Genomic DNA, 27,266 nt, shown 5'->3' with positions numbered 1-27,266 from the left:
TTTTACACAATGTCTCAGAAAGTGCCCAGTGAGATGGAGCCCTGGGTTTCCCACAGCAGTAACACTTTCATTTATACACTTTTTATCAGTTTTCCTTCCTTCCTTCCTTCCCTCCTTCAGCATGTTTCTGGAGATCATACCTCCTCTCCCAATAAACTACTTGTGCCCAAATCCTTGCTGAGGGTCCACTTTTTCAAAACCCCAAACTAAGACAAAGATGAAGTAATAAATTATGTGTTACAGTCTCTATTGACTCTAGGAACTTCTGGAAGAACCCATCTGTTCTCCCTTTATCCTCCAAACAGTGTGCCTCACCCTTCTGCCCCTACAACCTTGTGCCATACATTGCTCATGACTTTGCCCCTAGGTAGGTAACAGTCTATATTCACAGTGTTGATGGTCCTCGGGAGACTCAGCCTGAAAAGCTCCCACTCCCATGTAAAGCTGCTTTTATTCTGGTATCCGCTAGGCGAGTGATTTGGCTGCCTTTCAACTTTCAGATAAAATCGTCACATTTTGGGGGCACTGAGACCATTGCCAGTCACTGTAGCTTCCTAAATATTCATAAGTATAACAGCTGGGGCTTGGTAAACACATTTTTCCAGACAGTGGTCGTTCGGAATTCTCTGAGTAATGACAACCTTAGTACTGGGATCAGCTATAAATTTATTCATCTAAACATCAAGGTCATGGACCCACTGAGACTCAAGAAGAACACTTGAGCCTGTTTCTCTGAAGCAAATATTAATGAGCCGGATGTCTATTCTTGAGCCAGCTCACATTCCAATTATTATTAGCGGCTTGCATCAGTAAACTTGTATTTAGCATGACACCTGTTGCAAAGAGGATCATGTTTCTTTATGCCTGTAACAACAATTTAAATCTCTAGGAGCAGTCAGACTTTGACATTGAATCTATTCCTATAACAGCATTGACTGGAAAATCTTTTTGGCATGGTCAGATAGAGTGAGAACTAAGACCAAAACAAGAAATTGGAATGTGATGCCTTTTCAAATGACTAGCCAAGAGCTAGTAAGAATTGTGAAAGTATGTATTAAAAATGGAATTTACTAAATTCCATTTATTTATTTATAAAATCAATACATAAATATAAAAATCAATAATGGGGATGGTGGTTAAGTGGGTATATACTTTTATTAAAACTCATTGAACTGTACACATAAAATCTGTGCATGTTGTTGCATGTAAATTATACCTTCATAAAGTTGATTAAAATTAATACACTTTATATATAGAAGCAATAACAAGTTAGAAAATATAATGGAAGAGAAGACCCCATTTAAAACAGCAAATAATAAACCAAAATAAATAAAATATAATACCTAGTTGGAAACTTATTTTTAAAAACTCCAAAACCTATATGAGAAAAACTATAACACACTTCTGAAATACACAAAAATACACAGGAACAAATAAAAAGACGTACCATATTCTGGTTAGGAAAATGTATATCACTAAGATGTCAGTTCACCTTAGGTTAATTTCTTAGTTCACATACTAACTGAATATTTAATAGTATTGAAGAATTATTGTTAATTTTTGGATGTGATAATGGTATTGCAAAAGAATCCTTATCTTTTAGCAATACATTTTGAAATATTTATGAATAAAATAATATGATTGTCTGGGTTTTGCTTCAAAAAACTCCAGTGGTGGGGAGAGGGGAGAAGTGGTTGAAGGTATAGATGAAACAAGATGACCATTTTCACGTCAAATAGTTAGATAAAAAAGTGTAAGTAGTCTGTTTTTAAATAAATCAAATTCTATTTACAGATATCATTATAATTTTCTATTTTCCCTCCTTACAGTGGTTGACCAGACAAACAAAACCTGAAAAATATATATCAGTATTTCCCAAAACCAAAAGGAAAGGAAAGGAAACAAAAAGGAAAGAAAGGGAAGGAAAATAAGGAAGGAAGGGTAAGGAAAGAAGGAGGAGTAAAGAAGGAAGGAAGGGATGAAGAGGAGGCGAGAGGGAAGAAAAAACATTTATATGATCAAGTAAGGTTGGAATATATTTCAGATATTTTCTTACTCTAATAGATTCACAGTGCACATTAGCCAGTGATTCTTAATCAGGTGAATATCAGAACTATCCAGAGAGTGATATTTTTTTTCTCTTATTCCGTAGATCTGGGTGGGGCCCAGTCATCTGTAGTTTTTTAAAGTTCCCCAGGTGACTCAAACATACATTTTTGAGTGGGAGTCACTATGAGCATATAAAATACCTAGAAAATTCCTGCAGTCAAGAAACTTGTTTGATATTACTTACCTTGATATTTCCAAAACTTATGTTACCAAGGAACCCTTTTATCGTATAACATTTATTAAGATCTCCCCAAACCAGTAGTCTGTAACAGGCAGTAAAACACAAGCTCAAGCTTCCTTGAATGCTATGTAAACAGCAGGAGCTTGGATTAGATTACCTCCAAGGTATCTTCTAGCTATAAAATTTGCAAATTGTAAGGCCCAGATCTCTAGGGGTGAAAAGTAACTACCAACATAATTAACTTGTACCTTTATATTCAGCCAAATGATTCCCCCAATCAATAATATACTGATGAATTTAGATGTACTTTTAGTCCATATTTTTGATAGCTTTGTGTCTTCCAAACTTGCTCCCCTATTTCATCCCCTACCTTTCAGCTTAAATATATCATCCGAGTAAGATTAGTAAAGTCTTTCCAATGTCTTTCTCACTTTTTAGTGGAAGAAATAGAATTTATGGCACTACCTTGAAAAATAAACCCTGCCAATAGGATGTTTATAGCTTTCAAAAAGAAAAGTTTAAGAAAGTAGCTTTTTATTGACCCCTCCAATTAAAAAGCAAACATCAATGGGAGCAGAGCCCTTTGGGAATTAATGGTTGTTGCTAGGGTGACCAACCATTCTGGTTTGCCAGGGACCGAGCTGTTTCCCTGGATGCAGGACTTTCAGTGCTAAAACAAGAACAATCTCAGACAAATCAGGACAGTTGTTGCCAACTGCTGTTTGAAAAGGATGGAGAAGGTGTGCACTTTTCCCCGTGGTTCACTACGCAATTGCTTTTATCTTCTGGACTTTTTCTACTCCTACCATTATAGTGGCTGACTGTGGCTCAATGTCATTCATTCCATTATTACCTTTTTTTGCTGTGGGAGTTGAAGGGCTGCATGTTTTTCAGTTTTACTTCTATTTTCTCTGAGTTTTAATCTGTCGTCCCATGGCAACAAGAGGCATAGAGAGCTGGAGAAAGCATGCTTGGCTGATGTCCATTTACATGACAACTGTGCTATATGTGGGTGGGGATGCAGGGGCAGGGAGAGGCACACATTGGAAAACATGATGTTGACTGGGAGTCACCGAACATAACTTTACTTATCACTGCGCAATAAGCCAGCTGGTACCCAATTTGCATTGTCCCTTATTGATTGATTAATTGATTGAAACAAGCAGAAAGCCAAAAGCTTATTTTGGATGCATTAAAAAAATTCCTTACCCAATCCTCACTCCTAATTTATTTGTTGTTTACTTGGTTCTAAGGGCACCAAGTACCAATCACACTGGAAAGTTAATGCTTTTCTAGCGGTTTATTGCCACCATCCTAGCTAAGTTTATTGGACTGTAAAAGCACCGGAGGTGATAGATTATTGGTTAGAATTTTTATTGGTAAGTCACTGAGCCAGAAGTAGTTAAGTGTTACACAGAATAACAAGCCTGCCTCTGCTTTCCAGGTAGCAATTGTTTTTTGTTGTTGTTTTGGTTTGGGTTAGGTTGGGTTTAGGTTTTTTTTTAAATACCACACATTTATTATCTCCCAGTTTCTGTGAGTCAGGAATTCAGGCACAGGTTAACTGAGCCCTCTGGCTCAGGAACTCTCATAGGCTGCAATCAAGACGTGGACTGTGGCTGTAGTCTCGCTGGGGAAGGATTCACTTCCAAGCTCACTCACGTGGTTGTTGGCAGGATTCAGTTTCTTGCAAGTGTTTGGACTGAGGACCTCAATTGTTTGCTGGCTCTTGACTGGAGGCCACCAGGAATTTCTTGTCACATCGGCCTCCCCAGCATGGCAGCTTGCTTCATCAAAGCCAGCAAGAGGGTCTGCTAGCAAGAAGGAATTCACAGTCTTGGAACTATCATGAAAGTATCATCTCATCACCATATTCTATTTGTTAGAGGCAAGTCACTAGGTCCAGTTCACACTCAAGGAGAGAGGATTACATTCGGGTGTGAATACTAAGAAACAGTGATCATGGGGTGAGGGGCATCTTAGATGTAGTTGCTTCCATTTAGCAATTTTGGAAGCAGCATAGCAAAGTGGTTGTCTGAACTGCCTCTGAAGCCTTGTTTGGATTCCTGGCATTGCAACCTCATAGCTGTATGGCCTTGAAAAAGTTACTTAACCTCTCTAAGCTTCAGTTTCCCCATCTGTTAATTCAGAATAGTAACAGTACTTAGCTCTCAGAGCGGTTGTGAGGATTAAATTTAAATGAAATTACTCATGTACACGTTTAGCATGGTGCCTGGCATGCAGTAGGTACTCAGAAATGTCCCTTGTCTTAGCCAGGGTTTCCTAGCAGCACCCTGAGAGACAGGCAGATGGGTTAGGGAGCAGGGCAGAAGAGGAAGTCAAGCCAGGCTGATAGCTCAGCAAAAATCCTGCAAGGGTTAACTTCAGCCTGATCCTGCAGAGGAACTCTCAGTGTGAGTTAGCCCTCCGAGGTGTATCATCTTGAGGTCAGGCAGTTGTGCTTTCATACTCCCATGCTCGATATCAACAACTGGTCAACAACCACCCACCCCAAGGTAGAGTGGGGGGATGAAAGCTCCCAGCACTAGCCCTCTGACCCTCTACTGGCAAAGCAGCTCCAGTAGCCTGAGGGCAGCTCTCTGAAGACGAGCTGCCACAGGCACTGGCCTGGCAATTCAAAGAACACTGACATTGATGGAGGGAGGCCACAGAATAGGAAAATGGCAAAAAGGGATCTGGGTGGAGCGCTGATATTGCCCAATATGTTACCCAATTTAAAAAAGGAGGTTCCAGGCTGAGCAGGGGGATAAAACAAGTTCACAGAAAACTGTAATTAGATGCAAAATGTAATCATTGCTGTAATTGAAGTTTCAGATGGGGTCTTGGCAGAAGTTTCAGCCAGATTTTTACAAGAGAAGATAGGAGAGAAGGCATCCAAAATGATATTGAATATTGATCAAAATCTTAACAAGCAGAGATGAGGGTAGTGGTATGAACAAAGGCATGGAGATAGGGAATATGGGAACAGATTTAGGGAACAAGTAATTCAGTTTTCTTGTAGGGTATAGAGGGAGAGTAGGGGGGAAAAGCCAAGCATAGACGGGTTGGGGATAGATCACAAAGAAGCTTGAATGTGGGGATGATAAATTTGCACTTAACTGAGAAGGAACTGGGGAGCCATTAAAGGTTTTTGAACAAGGAAGCTATCATTGCTCTACTTTAGGAAATTAATTTGACTTTGCTGAATGTGATGGCTTAGAGTAAGAAAGGAAAGATAGGGGGAGAGAAATTAGAAGCTTATTACAAAAGCAATATGAGTGATTGTGAGGATTGGGAGTAGGGTAGTGAGAATGGAAACGGGGCAGACGCAGATGTTACAAAGGCAGAGAGCTTACAGATTTGGCAATTGACTGGATGAAGTGAGGAACAAAGAACAGGCTTCCAGCCTTTGAGAAAGGAGATAATTTGTGGGAGAACATAATGAATTTATCTCGGGGCCTGTTGAGTTTGAGATGTTGTTGGATTATGCAGGGAGTGATGTCCATCAGGAAGCTGTGAACATAGGGATAGAGCTTGAGGAAATAATTGAATTAAGAGATAGAGGTTTGGCAGATGAAAGCATGGACATTGATGAACTCTAGGTTCAAAAGTGAGAAAAAAATAACGACCAGTGGCAGTCTTGGAAAGCATTTAGGAGCAAGAGGGGAAAGAAAATCAGTGCAGAACACAGAGAAGGAGCATGCAGAAGTAGAATCAAGAGGCTCCAGTGTCATAAAAGTCAGGAGAAGAGAGAGGCTCAAAGAGAACAACATGAAAAAAATGGAGAGATGGAGAGGAATCGGGAGAAGGAGACAGCAGTAGGATTGACAATTAGCAGTTCATCTGTGACATTTGGTGAGTGGTTTCAGTGGGGCGGCAAAAATGGAATCCACACTTCAAAGGGATAAGCAATGAGCAGGTTATGAGAATTTTTTCAAGAAGTCTGATTGCAGTGAGTTTGGCAACTTGTGAGAGGTAGGGTATAATTATTTTTCATACAGGATAAACCTAAAAATGTAAGCAAGGGGAAGGGACAATAGAACAGGAGTAATTAAAATATAGATTGATGGAGCCAGATCTAAAGTATCACCAGAAGAGACTGAGGTCAAGAGAATATATGTATTCTTGCTGTCCTAGCCAGCACTGGTCAGGTAAACAACCCATTACAGCTTCCTGTGGTTGACGTAGTTGTCATCCCCCGCCCCCATCTCATTCCCTTTAAACTCCGAATCTTTCAAATTTTTACTCAAATAGTGTCTCTAGTAAAGTGTCTAATTTCAGATGAAGTTTGCCATTTGAGAGAGTAATTTGCAAAAGATGACTATAGCAGGGTGAGGAATAGCGGATGCGTGACTAGCAGTGAAAGCTCACAAATCCACCCACCACACTCATCATTATGGAGGAGAGCAATTACCCTAGAACGAAATGCAATCTCCACGTCTAATTTTTGGTTTCTGTGTTAACTAAAGGTTACACCAGCACACAGATAAAATATCCTTCAGTTGAACTTCATATGCCCAGTCACTCGAGATAACTCTCAAGGTAAAGATCTGGGGACAAGTTTATTAGTCAGAGGCTCTAAATAGAGTCAAAACTGAAAGAATCTTAAAAGTAGTCACTATATGATCTTCAATATGTTTTTGTTGTTGTTGTTTGTGTTTCTTTTCTCAGATACTAGGAGAAGGGATTTGGGGTTCTAAAGGGAGCCTGGGAATGAAGAAAGTAAAGCTACCTCTGTGACATTATTACAGTTTTCCCAGAGTATCATCCTGAATTACAAACATGAAATTAAGCTTCTTAGATGAAGCAAGGCTCTGCCTCATGCATACAGTGACAGTGGCAGCTGTGTTCCCCTATTAAGGGATTAGTAGTGGTGGTGGTGATAGTGACCTCTGAAAGCTGTGCAGAGCCACGCTGCACTGTGTAGTCACTCTCCTGCTGCTAAATTTATATGTGCCATGGTTAAAAACTTGGAATTAATTTAGCCATATCGTATGTGCATGAGGTAGTTTCTTTTCACCAATCTGTAGCCTATAAGGAAAAAGACCTAAGGACCAAACAGTGCAACAGGAAAAAAAATTCACACATATAAGTTGAGAAAACATTGCTGAAATTAAAAAGCCTTTGAATATACAGATGGGAATGACATGATATATCCCAGGAAAATTTGATACTGAATGAGCATGCCAGTTATTAATCTCTCAGCTCCAAATATACCCTTCTTTTATATTCCACTTGGTGATGCTGTGGCTGAGACTCTGGGAATCACATTTTTCATTTGCCAGATGGTTTCTTGTTAGGCTCTACCAATATTGGAAGGCAGGAGGAGGGAGCATCCTTCCTTCTCTTTGTATGATACTCCCCATCAGCATAGAACCAGCAAAGGTACTTTATTGGTTCCTGTCTCCAGCTTCTTTTGGTATTTCCCTTACTGACTGGTCTTGCCCCTTTGAGATAACAGCAGCAGCCAGAAGTGTACACTCTTCAGAGGTCTGAGGTTCAACTCTTCAGGGTCTCTTCAAGCTCCTGAAGTAACAACACCAGCCAACCAGCCAGGCAGCACCCCATTCTTGGAGACTGGAGTCCCCTCCTCCAAGCTTCTGGGTTCTGATCACCTCCTCCCTTTATTTTCCCAGTCTTAGAAGTGATCGCTGTTTTCCACAGGTATAACCTCTGGGTTCCCTCAGTGTTCTCCTTTTGTTCTTTCAGCCCTCTTACACCCATGCAAAGTTCCCTATATTAAATACCCTCTGTTGAAATACCTAGCATGATGTCTGTTTTAATGACTGGACCCTGACTGATAGAATGAGCAAGAACAAAGCATATCCCAGTAAATTTCCTAGACTTCAAAAACAAAGTGTCCTGTGGGCAGTAAAACATAAAGATAAAATCACCTACAAGGGAAAAAAAAATAAGATTGACTTTTGACTTCTCAGTAATATTCAACCCTAGAAGATAGTAAATACAACAATGCCTATAAGCTTCTAAGAGAAAAAAGAGCCCTGAGAAGATTATAACCATCTAAAATGTTGTTCAAGTGTAGAGCCCACAGATAAATATTTTCAGACATATGAGAATTCAGGAAATATATTCCTTTAAAATATTCTTGATGAAACTAAAATAAGGAATTTTCTCAAACAAAAGATGGAGAGTCTATGACAAATGAACTGGCAACAGGCATTAACTTCTCTTAAATATATCCCTCAGAAACTAACACACCATTGTAAAGCAATTGTACTCCAATAAAGATGTTAAAAATATATATATATGTAGACTGCAAATGTAAAATATGGCAATAAGCCAAAAATTTACTAACAAAACTCAAGAAGTAGAGGAGATACATTTTCTAACAAATTGTCAACTGTTTGTAGAAATGCAGTAGACTTTTATACATTTTTTTAATTCAGGAAACCTGCCAAACTTTTAACTCTTATAAATTATAAATTCTGTCAGATTTTCTACATGTCACATCATCTGCTATAATGACAGCTTTTCCTTTTTTCAATACTTATACATTAAAATTGTTTTCTTGTTTGGTTGCACTGGCTAGGATGTCCAGTACAATTGAATAGAAGGGGTGATAGAAGGCCCCTTTGTCTTTTTTTTTTTTTTTTTTGGATCTTAATGGTAATCCTTTCATTTTGTCACCATTAAGTGCAATAATTGCTATCAATATTGATAGATGTCTTTTATCAGGTAAGAGAAGGTCCCTTTTATTTCTAATTTGCTGACTGTTATGATCATGAGTATGTATTAACTTTATTATCAGACCAATTTTCTGTATCCATGTGGTTTTTCACCTTTAAATTGTCAGTGTGGTGAATTACATTGATCAGTTTTCTAATATTAAATTAATCTTGCATTTATGGAGTAAACTAAACATGGTCATCTTTTTAAACCTTACTAAATTCAGTTTGTTAATATAGTGTTTGGAGTTCCTATATCTATATTCTTCATTGAGAACAGCCTGTAATTTTCCTTTCTTGTACTATCCTTGATTTGTGTTTGGAGTCAAGGTTGTGCTAGCTTCATCAAATGAGTTGAGGTGCATCCCATCTTTCTCTGCTTATCTTATGGTCTACCATATAATAAGTTTTTATAAGTGTTCTCTATGTGCATGAAAAAAATGTGCTTTCTCCAGTTTGGGCCTGCAGTGTTCCATGAATGTCCACTGGACCAAGCTTCCTGATTGTCACATTAAAATCTTCCATATCATTACTGATTTTTCTGCTTAATTTGTCAATTCCTGAGAAAGATGTGTTAAAATTTCCCCATCAATGTAGTGGATTTCTTTATTTCACCTTGTTTCATATTCTTACATATATTAGGCACATATAAATTTAGAAGGTTTATACTATCTTGATGATACCCTCCTCCTGAACCCTAATATTATCTCTGATTGCCGCTCTTCATGCTTACATGTTTGTCCAGTATTTTATTTATTTATTTATTTATTTTTGGCTGTGTTGGGTCTTCGTTGCTGTGCGCAGGCTTTCTCTAGTTGCGGCGAGGGAGGGCTACTCTTCATTGTGGTGCGCAGGCTTCTCATTGCGGTGGCTTCTCTTGTTGTGGAGCACGGGCTCTAGGCGTGTGGGCTTCAGTAGTTGTGGCTCGCGGACTCTAGAGCACAGGCTCAGTAGTTGTGGCACATGGGTTTAGTTGCTCCGTGGCATGTGGGATCTTCCTGGACCAGGGCTCGAACCCATGTCCCCTGCATTGGCAGGTGGATTCTTTTTTTTTTTTTAACATCTTTATTAGAGTATAATTGCTTTACAAGGTTGTGTTAGTTTCTACTGTATAACAAAGTGAATCAGCTATATGTATACATATGTCCCCATATCTCCTCCCTCTTGCGTCTCCCTCCCACCCTCCCTGTCTTGCCCCTCTAGGTGGACATAAAGCACCGAGCTGATCTCCCTGTGCCATGCGGCTGCTTCCCACTAGCTATCTATTTTACATTTGGTAGTGTATATATGTCCATGCCACTCTCTCACTTCATCACAGCTTACCCTTCCCCCTCCCTGTGTCCTCAAGTCCATTCTCTACGTCTGCGTCTTTATTCCTGTCCTGCCCCTAGGTTCATCAGAACCATTTTTTCTTTTTTAGATTCCATATATATGTGTTAGCATACAGTATTTGTTTTTCTCTTTCTGACTTACCTCACTCTGTATGACAGTCTCTACAAATGACCCAATTTGTTCCTTTTTATGGCTGAGTAATATTCCATTGTATATATGTACCACATCTTCTTTGTCCATTCATCTGTCGATGGACACTTTGGTTGCTTCCATGTCCTGGCTATTGTAAATAGTGCTACAATGAACATTGTGGTACATGACTCGTTTTGAATTATGGTTTTCTCAGGGTATATGCCCAGTAGTGGGATTGCTGGGTCATATGGTAGTTCTATTTTTAGTTTTTTAAGGAACCTCTGTACTGTCCTCCATAGTGGCTGTATCAATTTACATTCCCACCAGCAGTGCAAGAGGGTTCCCTTTTCTCCACACCCTCTCCAGCATTTACTGTTTGTAGATTTTTTCATGATGGCCATTCTGACCAGTGTGAGGTGATACCTCATTGTAGTTTTGATTTGTATTCGTCTAATGATTAGTGATGTTGAGCATCTTTTCATGTGTTTGTTGGCAATCTGTATATCTTCTTTGGAGAAATGTCTATTTAGGTCTTCTGGCAGGCAGATTCTTAACCACTGTGCCACCAGGGAAGTCCCTGTCCAGTACTTTAGTTCTATCTTATTTTTCATTTTAAATATTAGACATTACTCTCTATGTATTCACTTGTTTTACTGTTTTATATACCCAATTTGGATTTTATCCATTATCTTTCCTTCTTTCATTTCAGATCTTATATCTGAGATTATTTTCTCCTACTTGAAGGACAATCCTTTAGACTTGACTTTACTGAGGATCTGTTGATCCAGATGTTTTAATTTTTGTTTTTCTGAAAAAGTTTTTTATTTCATTTTCATTCTTGAAATGTAGTTTCTGTGGGTACAGAATTCTAACCTGACAGTCATTGAATCTCAGAATATTAAAGATATTATTCCACTGCTTTCTGGCTTCAATTGTGGCTATTGATCTAATAGCCATTCCTTATAAGTGACTATTAGTCTTTTCTCTATGGCTAATTTTGATATTTTCTCTTTGTTAATCCACAGTTTCACTAGGATATATGAAGGTGTGGATTTCTTTTTAGTTATCCTGTTTGGGATTCATTAAGACTTCATAATGAGATTTAGTGTCTGTCACCTATTCTGGAAAAATCTCATCTGTGATCTCTTTAAATAGTTCCTTTCCTCCATGTCATTTAATCTTTCTTTTATAGTTTTTATCTCCTGTTTCTGGGCTACATTCTAGGGAGTTCCTTTAGGTCTCCCACCTGTTGCTGCTACAACATATTCTTCTGATGGCTAAGCCTGTTTCCTCCCATGCTGCAGTGGTGCAGCAGGACTGGAACTCCCAGTTGCATCTTCTCTCTGTTCACGTGGGATTCATCCTCTGTCCCTCTCAGGAAACGAACTTAATTGGGGTTTGTTCCTGGAACCGTCTCTGGTTGGTAGTCCCTCATCTTGCCATCTGTTCCCAATTTTTGTTCTCCTCCTCCAGTAGTACAGGGACAGGCCAGGAAGTCTCTGGCTAAGGAGACAGCCAATGAGAGAGTGGAATTCCAGTCACCTTTTCTAGTAGGCATCCATAACTTTATGAGTAATTCTCTTGAAACTCCCATCTTGGCTTTGAAAAAGGGGAACATCCTCCCTCAACCCAATCAGAGAAAAGATGTATGGTAATGGGTTAAAACTGCTCACTTTACAGATACTAAAGGGCAGTGGGCTCTCCCTTAGTTCTCCCTTTATATTAACTAGGAGAAGGATGGCGTAGGGTGGATGTGGTAGTGTCTGTTTTTTTGCTGTCCACTTCATACTCCTTGCAGGGGGTTGGCTAGCCCCAACTCTAAATGGCTTGATGAACTTAGATTTAGAGTAATTAGTCTTTTGTTATCAACTTTGGGCCTTACTATAACTCCAGGGCAACAGAAGAACCCACTCAATATCTGGTTATACATCAAAGCATTATTGTTGAGAAAGGTTGATCAATCATTAGGCTACTCAACTGTTACTGTCAGTTGTATTCCCAACTGTACTTCTTAATTTACTGTGTTTAACTCAGATAACTAAATGAATATGTGTTTAGAAGAATCACAATATCTTTCTGCACTCTTAGTTTTGATATAGTAATTTATCTTGTAATTTCTAAAATTGCATCTGCTCTAAGGAATAGTTTGTCAAACACTTCAGAATGCATGAAGTTTACACAATTCAGCACACCCTAGCCTCATCTTGGGTTTTCCCCCAAACAATAGCAAACCAAAACATCAACTTCTGGTTAGCTTTCCAAATTAGAGTATGTACAAGCACAGTCTATTGATTGTCTGGGATGAACACACACTGGCATCATCCATTAACAGCTCTAATTAGGGGAGCCATCAATTAAAGTAAAGCAGGCCTTGGGCTGAGAATAAACATGACCGAAAACAGGCATGATCTGCTAATTGTCTAATCACTAATGGACATTAGTGAATTGAAGGACATTATGACTCTCATAAAAACAGTGGAATTTTAAAATAAAAGGCCATATGCTTATTGTAAAACAAGTTAAATAAAACAGAAGAGATAAAAATCTCTACAAATCCCCTGACTTAGAGATAAACGCTATTAATATTTTGGTAAACAACCTTATAGACATATAGATGCTTGCCTTTTGAAGGAATCACATTGTCAGTGTTTTGGGTAACTATAACACACATTACTATTTCAGATGCTTCTCAGTAGTCTCCATAACCTCTTGACATTCTTTCATTTTATAGAAGTAAGATAAATGAGTAGCCAGCGTCCATTTACAGACACTCCTGAAGGGTGGTAATAGGGGCAATCTCCAGAAGCCTGGAATGTGAAGAAGCTATAGACAATATTGAGAAGCATCCAAAAATTCAGGAGTTGCCCATAATTTTGGAGAAATTCCCCAACTTTGATAAGGAAGACTGTATTTAAAGGCATGACATTAACAAGTTAGTTTTGCCCTGTTGATCCCATGCTGGTGTTAAATCAATGGTAATTTCTTTTCGGTTTTCTTCTGTGTGGATCTTCTTTATAATTGTCTTTCTGGTGTCTCCTTTAATTGCCTAAGCAGGACTGCCACCTAGCTTCAGTTGCTAAGCTTTCAGAATGTCAGAGCTTCCATCAAATAATGAGCGGCCAACTTGAAGTTCCCTTCAAATGCCTTTGTCACTTATCACTTCAAGTGCCTTTATCCCAGGACAAAGGAGCTCTTCATTTGGACTATTATAGTTCAAGCTTTGTTATATTATCACTGCAGGCATTGAAGTTTTCAGAGGAAAGAGTAGAATGACTTATCCTTGTGTGAACAGAGGATAACGAGAACGAGCAGGACCTTTGACCACCCAGAGGATGGAGCAAAAGGGATAATGCCATGGTCCTTGGTTCAGGGTGGGGGGCAGGGGTGTCATTCTTCCCCAAGGAGATTTTAAGTTTCATATATCACTCAGAATATCAGGTGCTTGATAATAGAAATAATTACTTGATTACTGTCAGAATCAGTGATTCTCAACCCTGACTGCACATTAGAACTACCCTGGAGGCTTTGAGACAGTACCGATGACTAGGCGCCACTTCCCGAGACACTGATTAAATTGTTCCAAAGTGTTTCTCAGGCATCAGTATTTTTAGGCTTTTCAGTGATTCTGATGAGCACACAGGGTTGCAAAGCACTGGTCGAAATGAATAGACGAGAATGGAAGTCTCATTATATGTACAGTTTAGGTTCTGCAAGATGTCAGTTTGAGCATCTTTGAGAGAAGGAAAAATGGAAAAAAGGTAGGAAATTTTCCCATTTTGGTCATTTGTGCTTTAATGCTGTTTCCTTACAGCTAGGATAACCATATAGTTTATCATCCAAATCAGGACACTTGTGAAAGTGAAAGAGGGAGCTATTCACAATTATGCCAGGACAACAGTTGTTAACTGTAACTGTCTAGGCAAACTGGGACCAGTTGCCACTCTGCTTATAGCTGTGGCCTGCCTCTCCTCTTAGTCTCAGTAATGGCCCAAAGTTAAGCTGTGCTGTTGTTGATGTTTTAATATTTGCCCATTGGAAGACTTTTAAGTCACTTTTTCAAAATGTGCTTTTATCATGTGAAATTTTGGCAATTGGTTTTTGGAAAGTCATTTTTTTGGGGGGGGGGTGGTTAAAAAAATCTACTTTCCCAAGTTTCTTGTATCACTTCACCACCACTCTCTTGCACGATGAGGCAGGAAAGGAAACCCACATACATTGCATTTTTTCCCCCATTGTGGATACTTTTTAGGGCCTCCACCAAAGTTTTAATGAGCAAGAAGTTAGAAACTACTTGTTCTAATTAAGTTTTTAGTTGTGTGTGGATTTTGCACACACATACTGGGTCCATTTCCCATTAACAAGGATAATTAAATGTTAACTGAATTTAACACATTTGTGAATTCATAGTCTTAATTAATTGCCTTTATTGATTAAGTTTGTTCTTCTGGCCAAATGAAATGTCTATGAAAGCTCTATAAAGAAGTGTCATGTAAGTGGAAGACATTATTTTATCACGGAAAGTCTGTATTTTAAAATGGGGAGGGGGGGCTTCCCTGGTGGCGCAGTGGTTAAGAATCCTCCTGCCAATGCAGGGGACACGGGTTCGAGCCCTGGCCCGGGAAGATACCACATGCCGTGGAGCAACTAAGCCGGTGCGCCACAACTACTGAGCCTGCGCTCTAGAGCCCGTGAGCCACAACTACTGAGCCCACGTGCCACAACTACTGAAGCCCACGCACCACAACTACTGAAGCCCACGCACCTAGAGCCCGCGCTCCGCAACAAGAGAAGCCACCGCGATGACAAGCCCGCGCACCACAACGAAGAGTAGCCCCCGCTCGCCGCAACTAGAGAAAGCCTGTGTGCAGAAATGAAGGCCCAACGCAGCCAAAAATATAAATAAATAAATAAATAAATAAAATTTTCTTTTTTAACCTCAGAACAATTTTAGCAAATGAAATCTTATGTGGAAATTCAATAGATAAAACAAGCTAAAGACCAGCTGCTTGGGTTGAGGTGAGGAGAGGTAATTGGGGTGAGGGTGAGGGGAAAGGGCCTGTGTTTGCCTGTGCAGTCCACACCCCTCATCCCCACCCTTTCAGGATAAGGGAGCAACAAGAGAATAGAGGAGGAACTTCGGGCTTGGGAAATCTATATTGTGTTCCCAATTTCAGTCCCGGATTTCTGCTACAGCTCAAGATATTAGTTTACTTCCAGAAGTTTCCTTTATATTTGAGGGAGGATAATTGATTCTGCCATCTGCCTGCCACTCAGGAATGATATGTGAGCCAAAGGTGATAAATATGACATGCTTTGATTTCTGCCAATGACAATTTACATGAATCTAAAGTATTTTAGGTTTATATAATAAAATTATTACTAATTATTTAAAAAGCAACAGGCCCAGAGAGAAAAAAGGAGGCAGAAATTTAGTTGTCGAGGTAAAGAATATTTTTGCAAGAATCCCACTCTCTTTATATCTTCTGTTATTCATAAAGTCAAAGTGGCAGGCCTACAATTCTGTTTGTTTCAGATTTTCTTCTTTTACAACCATTTGTCCATCAATTCGTGTATGGAGAGGCAAATTGTGGTATATCCACACAGTGGAATATTATTCAGTAATAAAAAGAGATGGACTTTTGATACACACAAAAACATGGCTGAATTTCAACATCACATTCAAGTAAAGGAGCCCAACACAAAAGATCATATACTCTGTGTCTTTCAGAAAAGATAAATCTAATCTATAGTAACAGAAAGCAGATCAGCAGTTGCCTGGGGCTGGAGGTAGGGAGGATTGACTAGAACCACGTTCAAGGGCACATTTTGAGGTTTTGGAAATGTTTTGCATCCTGATTGTGGTGGTGGTTACACAGCTTTATAAATTCATCAAAACTCATCAAAATATACACTTAAAATAGATTAATTTTAGTGTAGGTAAACAACATGTCAATTTAGTTTATTAAAAAAGTTTCATTTTTTTAGGACAAACAGTTTGTTCTTGGCACTGATGCTGGTGGAACAAGATGAAATATTACATTGAACTAGTCCCGTTCAAGATATATATCAGTTGGCTTGCTTTTATCTCTTGGACATTATATCGAATACTAGAAGCTTAAACTCTAGATATAAATATTATTGTTGTATCTACTTCTATTTTTTTTCCTAGTTCCACTTTATCCTCTGATTTATTTCTTCACCCCATTTTTAATGCTTGCTATTTTTTTTATGTTGAGATGCACCCATGCAAGTTATGTGAAATCCTTTCTAGTACAAGGTAGAATATATTTTTTTAAAAAAATAAAATAAACGTATTTGGGTTTCTTTTATTATAGACAAAAATAATGTATGTTTTCTCCTCACTATACTTATACACTTACTAGTATACACAAACACACATGCACACAATTACTAACCATTAATAGATTTAGAAATCCAATAAAGTTGGTGGATTTGAGAGGATAGTCCTTAACTGTGTTAGGACTAATAAATGAAATGTTTGTTGTTTCTATGAATCCTCTCCTAAAATAGATAGAACCTTGACCAAATATGACTAATAGTGGACACCCTGTAGTTGAGAAAGTTGGCAAGAAATAATTCTAGACAATCCATTGGAAAAATATGGTGTGGATTTAGATATTGTTTATCATGTTAATGGTGGCAATGGAGATTAATAGCCTTGCTGTGGTATTTTGGAATACTCAAAATCAGCTTTTCTTTCCTAAAATCAAAGCTGTCTCATGGCATTGATGAAGCGTGTTGTTCAAAGGAGGTTTGCCACTGGGAAATGTGCCCAAAGAAAAGTAAATAAATGAAGCTTTAGATAAGGAATTGAGGAAATAAATCTACGAAGAAGCCTTATTAAGCACTTTCATGTCTTATATATGGAATATACAAGATTTATAAAGAAATATGTTACTATAAAGTAGGAATAAGGAAATCAGGCTGAAAAACACATAACTCCATTTGTAGGTACAGATGGTACCTGTATGTGATTGTGATAGGAATGGGCAATGCAGATATGTTAATGACTTTTAAATTATCTAAAAATATCAAGTTTAAAATTTGTTCAAAATCCAAAACCCAAAACTAAATAAAAGGAGAATAGTACAGTATAAAAAGTAGAGCAACAACCATCATCTGTAATTTTTGTATCAATTAAAATTTGCTTTGTTGTGGGACTTCCCTGGTGGTGCAGTGGATAAGACTCCACGCTCCCAGTGCAGGGGACCCAAGTTCGATCCCTGGTCAGGGAACTAGATCCCACATGCATGCCGCAACTAAGAGTTTGCATGCCACAACTAAGGAGCCCACATGCCACAACTAAGGAGCCGGTGAGTCTCAACTAAGACCTGGTGCAACCAAATAAATAAATAAATATTTTTAAAAAAATTTGCTCTGTTGTAAGTTGAGCACCCTTCCTTTAAACTGTTTTTCATAAACACAATTGAACTATTGGCAATTAATCTCTTTCTCTTCATTATGAATACTCATAAAGGAATAATATTATTACACAAATAATTTTCCTTCCTTAAGTTAAAAGAAGAGATGAACTACAATTAAGTTTCAAGTGTTGGAGATCTGCAGTAAAACTATGACATCAGTATTATGCCTGCCCTTGCCCCTTGCCCCTCAAAGTGTGTTACGTGGGTAGACCAGCAGCATCAGTATCACCTGTGAACTAGAAATGCAGACTTGCAGGTTCTACCCCAGACCTCTTGAATCAGAATTGACATGTTAACAAAATGTCAGGGAATTTGGCTGCACTTTAGTTTGAGTAGCCCTATCCTAAGCCATCAATGTTGCTAGAATTATTCAAGATATTGCTAGGGTGGCCAACTCTCCCAATTTTCCCTGTACCAAGAGATTACCCTGGATTTAGGATATTCAGTGCTAAAGCCAAAAAAGTCCCAGGCAAATCAAGATGAATTGGTCACTCTAAAATTGACCAAACTTCAACTTTAGAATTGAAGAGAAAAAAAAATAAGGATATGAGGAAATTATACTCTGGTTAGATATTTGTTAATGTTAGCTCTTTTATAGTCTATGCTTCCACTCACTAATTTCAAGCATTAAGAAAATAAATGAAATGTGGAACAGCTCTCTGTTCTCTGAGATGTTGAAATCTTACATCTCTTTATGTCCTCCTGTGACTCAAGACATGGAGTCCAGAGTGAAAGGTCTAAGAGGTAAAATCTTTTTGCTTTGTCTGTAAACTGCTTGCCACAGGGTTAATATGATAGTCTCAAGCAAGGCATTTTCTATTCCTTTCCTGGTTTCTCATTCAGGATTGTTGAACTGCACCTCTGGCCTGCATGTGATTATCCTACAGTTGCAAAACCTCTAAGGAAAGCCACCTGGGATAGAGCTGTTTGCTCTCATTAATTGGGAAAACAACCCTCTGTTTATTCCTCATGCTAGTGTCAGGGGGATCCTGCTTTAATTCCAACACAGGTCTAGGTGTTGATTTCACATAAAGGGATTAGCTTAGGCGTCTGTGAAAGTTCTAAGGCAGTCTCCTAGGAGCCATCTGACTCAACACAGTGTGACTAGGGAAAACTGGGTGTACAAAATACACCGTAATTTTCTTTTACCATGTGTGATTAGAAAATATTTATGAAGTCAAATCAAGTAGATAAAATGCCAGTGATGCTCTCTCATTTATCATAGACACCGGTGTTGCTTTTGAAATCATGCCTGATAAACGTCCCATTTGTACAGTGCTTACCACCCACCCCCCCATGAGTATGGGATGGATAGTCACTCATTGAAGTAGATGCTGCCAGTGTTCTTCCCATAACCACACCCCCCATCCCTTTACCATTTCCATGCGTCTTGGCTCTATGTGGGTTTTCATTCCCAACAGCCAGCACCTACACCTCTTAGTCGGCTGACTATCCTCAGGCAGTTGGAGCCCGATTTGCCTAGAGACATGGAAAGCTGGAAGTGCTTGGGAGTCTATATCTCCTGAGAGCAGCCCTTAACCAGTGATTGACAGTGAAGAGAATTAATATTCCAGCTCCCTTGCACCCTGATGGGGACAATTCTTAGATGTGTTTTCCACTGTCTCCATAACTCCCCTTTGAGACTGACTCAAAGGAATATTCCTTGGAAGTTTGCTTCTGTCGCACCCTGGCTTGGCCTCCTTTCTTTCTTGTCCCATTTCTCCTTTTGCCTACTGCTTTTTCCTAGAAATACCTCCTAATAATTCACTTTCACATGAATCTTTGTCTCAAGATCTGCCTCTGGGCAACCTAACCTAAGACACTCAATGTTACATAATTTGAAGAACATCTAAATCTCTCCTGTCTCATAAAGACAGAGGTTTATACAAATAGACATGCAAATGGCTCTTAAGCATATGCAAAGATGCTCTACCTTGGTTATGATAAGAGAAATGAAAATTAAAACTACACTGAGATACTACTTCTCACCTATCAGAGGGGCAAAAATTTTCAAGGTTTAACAACATATTCCATTGGTGAGGCTGTGGGGAGACAGGCACCCTCATTACAGAGCTATTGGAACTCAATGACTAACTTAATAGTCTTATTCTTAATAATAATATTGTTATTTTTGAGACTATGGTATGCGAAGTAGGATAAATCAAATTATTAATTATGTTAATATAATAAAGAATAAATTTTTTCACTGTAAGAGAAAAAGGATACAAATATAAAGTCAAGTAAGTTAAGAGCTCTATAAATTTAAATTTGCCTTGGGAATCTCAGTATAAACGCATGATTTCTTTTGCACTTTCTAAAAATATACATATTTCTGGGACTTCCCTGGTGGTCCAGTGTTTAAGACTCCACGCTCCCACTGCACGGGGCCTGGGTTCAATCCCTGGTCAGGGAAATAGATCCCGCATGCCGCAACTAAGAGCTCGCATGCCACAACTAAAAGATCCTGCGTGCCGCAACTAAAGATCTCGCATGTGGCAACGAAGATCCTGCGTGCCGCAGGTAAAAAAAAAAAAGATCCCGCATGCCGCAACCAAAAAAAAAAAAAAAAACGATCCTGCGTGCCACAATGAAGATCCCACACGTGGCAAAGAAGGTCCTGTGTGCCACAACTAAGACCCAGTGCAGCCTAAATAAATAAATATTTTTAATAAATAAATCAATAAAAATATACATATTTCCTAATTCTGTTCACTGAAAAACTATAGAATCGATGAAAGCCCGGTAAGAATGAGGACCGTAACATCCCAATTATGGTTTCTAAATAGTATTTGCTACAAAAAGGAATCAGAGGTCCTTAGAGTAATGTTTAGTTCCAAGTCTGGAGCAGGGAGTATATAAAAGAAATCTGAGACATCATGTTATTCTAGAAAGCAAGGAAGCTATCAAAGTCTGTTGGAGTCATGACAGAAAGGTTCCTGCTGGTGAAAGATGGGACAATTTGAGCATCAAAAAGAAAAATGAAGCACACCAAATATATAAATATCCATGATTTTACAATATTTGAAAAAAAGTGAGCTTCTTTGGAAGTTACTAGAACGTCAATTCATTATTCTAAAAATTGATTACTAAAGAGAAAGAATCCAATATTCTGTTTCTTGTACAAACTATATTTTCAGGTAACTACATAGTTGATGCACAGCATTTCTAGCAGAAATCATCATTCGTTGTCAAAATCATTAGGTGGATGTCAATGGGGACCTTTATAATGGAAGGATCAGTCTGAAGACACCTGAAACCCGTGTCATCAGTCAAGTCACAAAAGGAAACAGTATGACCTTGTCATATAAGCCAAATAAGATAATTTAGGACAATTTAATTAAAGGACTATTTACCAAAGTGTGGACATGGTTACGGAAAACCAACATGGAATGATGAAGTACCCTGGGACTCACATGAGCCGGGGGCATTAACTCTAGGCCTGAAGGGGTAAAGAGAAGGAGCAGTTACCATAACCTTAAAAGAGAACTGTAGCTTTAAAAGAAGGTCACGCAATGGGATCTGTGGCCTCTGTTAGAGAAACGTAACCACTGCCAACCTGTGACAACTCAGCAGGGAAGCAACCACGGGGATATATACCTCAACTTTACTCTCTACCCATCCTATGATCTATGGGTGTCTATCATCGGAAAACCAGGAGCCAGAGGACAAAGAAGTCTGTTGATGGAGTCTATAAAAGTCAGCTCCTGGAGCAGAGAGCAGGATAGAGAAGGGTGGAGATAGAACTGGGGAGATAAATAGAGAATATCTGACACACAAGTAATACATCCTTTCAGCACCAGTCTAATTCTTTAACAGACCTGAACAAAAGACCAGACTTCATAAGGATGCGCCCAACATTCAGAATTTCTCAGTTTCTCCCTGATGTTGAAAACCAATGAGAAGCAGGCTGGTGTTGCAATAAATTCCAACAGAGTCCTCAGGATGAATGCTGCGGTGACCCTATTTGTTCATCCCATTTGCCAGCTGGCAGACTAAAACATCCATAGTGAGATTCAAGATTTGGTTTGGGCTCCAGCGACTCTAGAGAAAGATAAAATCTGCAACAAATCCGTCTCTCTGGCCCCTTGCAGTTTCTTTAAGTTGATTTTACACATTAATTTGCTTCAACAAAACCTTGTCAAAACTCCAGATCTTCCTTCCTCTCCCACTAATTCTTCCAGAGCTCCTACTCTTTCTATCCATGAAAAGACCTAATGATTTTTGTCACTTAGTAACTGGGGTGACCATAATATACAGTTGATCCTCATGGTTCACAGATACCATATTTGTGAACTTGCCTACTCACTAAAATTGATTTGTAACACGAAAATCAATACTCGTGGTGCTTTTGCTGTCATACACATACATGCGCAGAGTGGTAAAAAAAACTTGAGTTACTCATGCGTGTGCATGTTCCCACCTGAGGTTGAACGTGGCGATACTCTGCCTTCTTGCTTCAGCTCTCATACTGTAAACAAGTGTTCTTTCTGTGGTCTATTTAGTGCCACATTTTCCCAACTTTTGTGCTTTTTGTTGGTGATTTTTCTGTTTAAAATGGCCCCCAAACATGTAGCACTGGGGTGCTGCCTAGCATTCCTAAGCACGTGAGGGCTGTGATGTGCTACATGGAGAAAACACCTGTATTAGGTAAGCTTCATTCAGGCATGAATTATAATGCTTTGGGCTGTCAGTTTAATGTTAATGAACCAACAGTGTATATGAAATCAGGTACCTTGAAACAGAAACGCAGATAAAACAAAGTTATATATTGACAGATTTATGAAAATGCTATGACTAAAAGTTTGCATGAACCTAATCCTGTATTTTCGCTAAGAGCACCGGTTCAATATTTGGTAATTCAGTGTTTGCACTGACTTTATAGAATGTAACTACTATGAATAGCAAGAATAGACTGTATTAAATAAAATACTTTAGGAAGTGGAAGATGGAATGCCTATAGAGAACAGACTTGTTTCCAAGGGGGTGGAGGGTGGGGAAAGGATGGGTTGGGAGTTTGGGATTAGCAGATGCAAACTAGTGTATATAGGATAGATAAACAACAAGGTCCTACTGTATAGCACAGGAAACTATATTCAGTCTCCTGGGATAAACCATAATGGAAAAGAATATGAAAGAGAATGTGTATAGATATAGATATAGATATAGATATCTGAATCACTTTGCTGTACAGCAGAAATTAACACTGTAAATCAACTATACCTCAATAAAAATAATAATAAAAAAGAAAGATGGAATGCCTAGACAACAGGTGAAAATCGGGACTCATAATACTATAGTGTGTTGCAGCCAGCCCCCACTAGCTTACAGAGCTGATCCTGTGCATCTCTTCCCAACTCCACATTCATTGATGCCACATCAATAGCTTGAAATTTACACATGGAAATTGGTAAATCCTACGAATCAAAGAGCCAGTTGTTAAACGTTTACCAGCACACCACTGACTATAACTCTTCATTTCTGTAATTTTCCCCTTAAATTCCTTTTGTTGAAGTACAGGAATCACAGTGAAGCTGTCACCAATTACCTCAGCTGACTGTAGCCCTGGAGAAAATAATTCTTAGGTGGATGACCAGAGGTGTGTGGCGAAATCCTATGCTTACTGCCTCTTCCTTCATTCCGTCTTTAATTTCTCTCATAGCAAAATCTAACTGGAACCTTGATGATGAAGGAGTCTAGAAAGTATAGTATCCAGGCTTTAAAGGTGGAGATGATACTGAATATCAGTAAACCCTATATGACATGGAAGGAAAATAACTCTGATATTAGTAAATACCAATAAACTATTCAATAAATATTTCCTATGTGCCATCTATATGCCATTCACTGTACTAGGGGATTTCAAGCAGTAATTTTCAAACTATGGGTAAAAATTTATAAAAGGTTATATTGTTAATTTATTATGTTGTATCCAATGTTATTTTTTAATAAAATTGAACAAAGCAGAATAGAACAGAAATATCAGAATGCATCACATGTAATATGAGTAAATATTGTTTGTAAAACTTTCATCTCAGATAGATAGATACATATATGTCTATATATGTTTGCAAGGTGAAATGCATTTCTTACTGTTGATTACAGTCAAAGTTTTTTTAAAAAAACATAGCTTTTAGAGAAAGGATTAGCAAACCTTTACTTTAAAGGGTCAGATAGGAAATTTGTTACACTTTGAAGACCATGTGGTCTCTGCTACAACTACTCAACTCTGCCTCTGTAGGGTGAAAGCAGCATAGATAATAAGAAGATGAGTGGACGTGGCTTGTTCCAATAAAACTTTATACACAGAAACAGGTGGATGGCGTGTAGGATTTGACTTACAGGCCATAGTCTGCCAACTCCTGATTTAGAGCAAATGTTTCTCAAACTATCTGTGGTAGAGCGCCAGTTTTTTGTTTTGGTTTATTCCTGCCCAGGACAAGTATACAGCTCACGCCATATGTAACTCATCCCCGCGAGTTCAGCAACAGCCAATCTGACCTATGCCTTGCTCAACAACATAAGTACAGTGAGCATGCACTTAAACAATACAGTAATGTTAATTACATTTCTAGAAAAGATTATAAATACATACTCTCAGTTTGTGTACTTACCTTGTTGTGGACTGGCAACAAACAGTTCACAGACCAGGGACCAACCACATTTTGAGTAGCACTACTTTAGAGAATACAAAAAAATAAAAGATACTGCCATTGTATTCAAGAGGTTTATGAGCTAATGGAGACAGACCTGTTAACAAATAACAATAATACAAGGTAGAATGCAATAGGTGCTCTAATACAAAAACTAGTTCATAGCACATGAACATATTTTTCCCAAACTTGACCTATCTATCTGAAATGGCCAGTTGTGCTTGAGATATATAGATATAGATATTTCACATCCAAAGAAATTATTTAATGCATATCAACTGTTATTAAAACCTTTTTATTTGATAATAATCTGTGTGTATATGTGTATACATGTATATATACACACACATATATGTACATATATGTGTGTGTATATATGTATATATACAAAATTTTTCTATCTTTGTTTTGAAAGGTGCTCTGTGAAATTTAGAGGACAGAGGTCCTCTCATAGACATCACTATGAACAATTCTTGGTGAATGAAGACTTAGAAAACATCCAACTCATTTACTGCTATAGCTGGGGCTGATCAACTAGAGACAGAGGCTATTGTTATTTTTTTTGTTAATAATTTTATTTTTTTTGTTTTATATATATATTTTTCATTTTTATTGGAGTATAGTTGTTTTACAGTGTTGTGCTAGAGGCTGTTGTTATTTGCACGTTAAATAGTTTGCTTCTCTCTCCAATTTCTCCCCGTTTTTTTATATATATATATATATTTTAGAGTTGAGTTTTTATTTATTATTAAAAACAAAAATGCCCAGCCCTGCCGAGGCCCTGTGTCCCCTGGGGGAGCGTCCTCAGTCCAGTGGTCTCAGGGCCTGGGTAATGGAGGCCTGGCCACAGACTCTCGCTCTGACGCACAGACTCGAGAGATGACAACACTTTCTTTGTGTGAATAAAGTACGTATGGACACTTGAAAGAAAAATGTCAAATAGTTTGCTCCAATGTCAAATAGTTTACTTCTCCAATTTTTTTGTTTTTCACAGTGGTAACATTTATTAGGAAGGAGGGATTCAATTAGACTTCCACATCACACACACAAGAAACAGACTGTAACCATCGTTTCTAAAGAGGAAGGAGGGGAGGCAGAGGGCCCGGACTCCCAGGGGCAGCCCGCTTCAGCTGACAAGGAGGGGAGTATGGGCTGAGGACGGATAAGGCCACTGCTCACCACCCCTCCAGTGAAGTTTAGTGGCTAAAATACTCCTACACACCCCCTGCCCCCCAAAGCCAGCAGCCCAGTAGAAAGCTGTGTTCTCTAGCAGGCACCTGGGTTATGGCTGGTGGTGGGGAGGAAGAATGTCTTGCTATCTCTTGCTGCTCCTCCGGGTTTCTTTGCCATTACTGACAGGGTTGCTGGAGGGGCCAGGAGGGCCGGCAGGTGTGTGGTTGGGCTGCCTTCGGGTAATTTGGGTGCTGGGGGGTGTGGGCCACCACCAGAACCATTACTCTTTATAAGCGAGTCGTGAAAACCATTTCGGAAATACTTTAAGATGTATAAATACATAAGATGGTTGATGAGAGCCAGATCATAGTGTGATGGAGTAAAAATTCTTGCCACTTGAGAGTTTCTGGCCATTACCCTCCCCATGTGCTTTAAAATGAACTGTTTTCTTGCTCTTTCCTTTTTCTGCCCTCCAAGGAGGGACTTCTGATGACAAGCTGGTTTGAGAGCTTCTGTGCTAGAGAGTCAGAAGAAAATGGTGAAGCAGAGTGTGTGGACGAGGGTTTCATGGGATCAAGAGTTATTAGATGTGGACAAGACATCCATGTAAGCATGGGTTGCTAATGTCCAAGTGTTGACTGGAAGGAGAGGAATAAGGGAGCGCCCGTGGTGTGTGATGGGAGTGTGTGGGAGAGGACTAAAAGAGGGCATTTTAAGGCTTATTGCTGAGGACTGTTTCCCTTCATGGAGTTGCTGAAATATAAGAAAAAAATTAACCTATTTAAAACTTACCTTTAGTTCTATGAAATACATTCTTTCAAAAACAACACCACGTGAGGAATGGTTTTATAATATTAATATTGTTGTGTTTGAACTAGTAATATTAACTCCTGTAGTGATGTTTTGTGCCTTTCCTGGTCAAGGTACTCAAAGGATGTTTGAAGCTGCACCTTCAGAGTCTGTCAGAGCTACTAAGTTTTCTTTTGGTGAATGCAAAACTAACATGAATAATGTTGAAAGATTGCCATGAATCACACATTTGACACTTTATCTTGACCATTATAACCTGATTCAATTAAAATTGGATCATCTTTCCCCTTCATCAGAACCTATGGAATGAGGAAGAGATAAGTAATATTATCTTAGTTTTACAAATGGATGAATTTAGGTGCAAGAGATTAGATGCTTGCTCTAGGGTCACTTGGTGAATTGGGTCTCCTGATTAATTAAATGGCAGAGTTGGCATGGACGTCCAGTAAATTTTTGTGCTTAAAAGAATGCCCAGATGATTTTGGCAACTGGATCAGCTACGGATATAAGAATGAGGGGAATATCTGATCACCCTACTGATGTTCCAGCAGTTTCTTCATCTTAATACTGTTACCGAACCAAACTTGGGTCCACTTGCCTGTGTGCAGTAAAGCCAGTCTATTGACACCAGGTTGTGGTGAAGGAAAGTGCAGTGTTTATTGCAGGGCACCAAGCAAGGAGTCCAGAGCAGCTAGTGCTTAAAAGACCCCAACTCCCCAAACTCCCTGAAAGGCTTTCAGGGAAAGGT

At 38.8% G+C, this 27,266-nt stretch overlaps 1 protein-coding gene across 7 annotated transcripts in view; it reads left to right on the top strand.

Moving 5' to 3' along the window:
- LOC309621152 (ferritin light chain-like) overlaps positions 1-27,266 on the top strand; it is a 177,531-nt gene that overhangs the window by 79,767 nt on the left and 70,498 nt on the right. Inside the window, exon 3 of one of the 7 annotated variants that reach the window (XR_014239769.1) lies at positions 1,830-2,022. The exons of 4 other annotated variants lie outside the window; for them this stretch is intronic. The gene's annotated coding sequence lies outside the window, so the exon portion shown is untranslated. 2 more of the 7 variants (XR_014239771.1, XR_014239772.1) reach the window with 2 other exon arrangements.

This window comes from Balaenoptera borealis (assembly GCF_965194805.1).
Source record: "Balaenoptera borealis genome assembly, chromosome: X".
Lineage (NCBI taxonomy): Eukaryota > Metazoa > Chordata > Mammalia > Artiodactyla > Balaenopteridae > Balaenoptera > Balaenoptera borealis.
The sequence above is the reverse complement of the archived record's forward strand: the minus strand, read 5'-3'. Positions and strand labels throughout refer to the sequence as shown.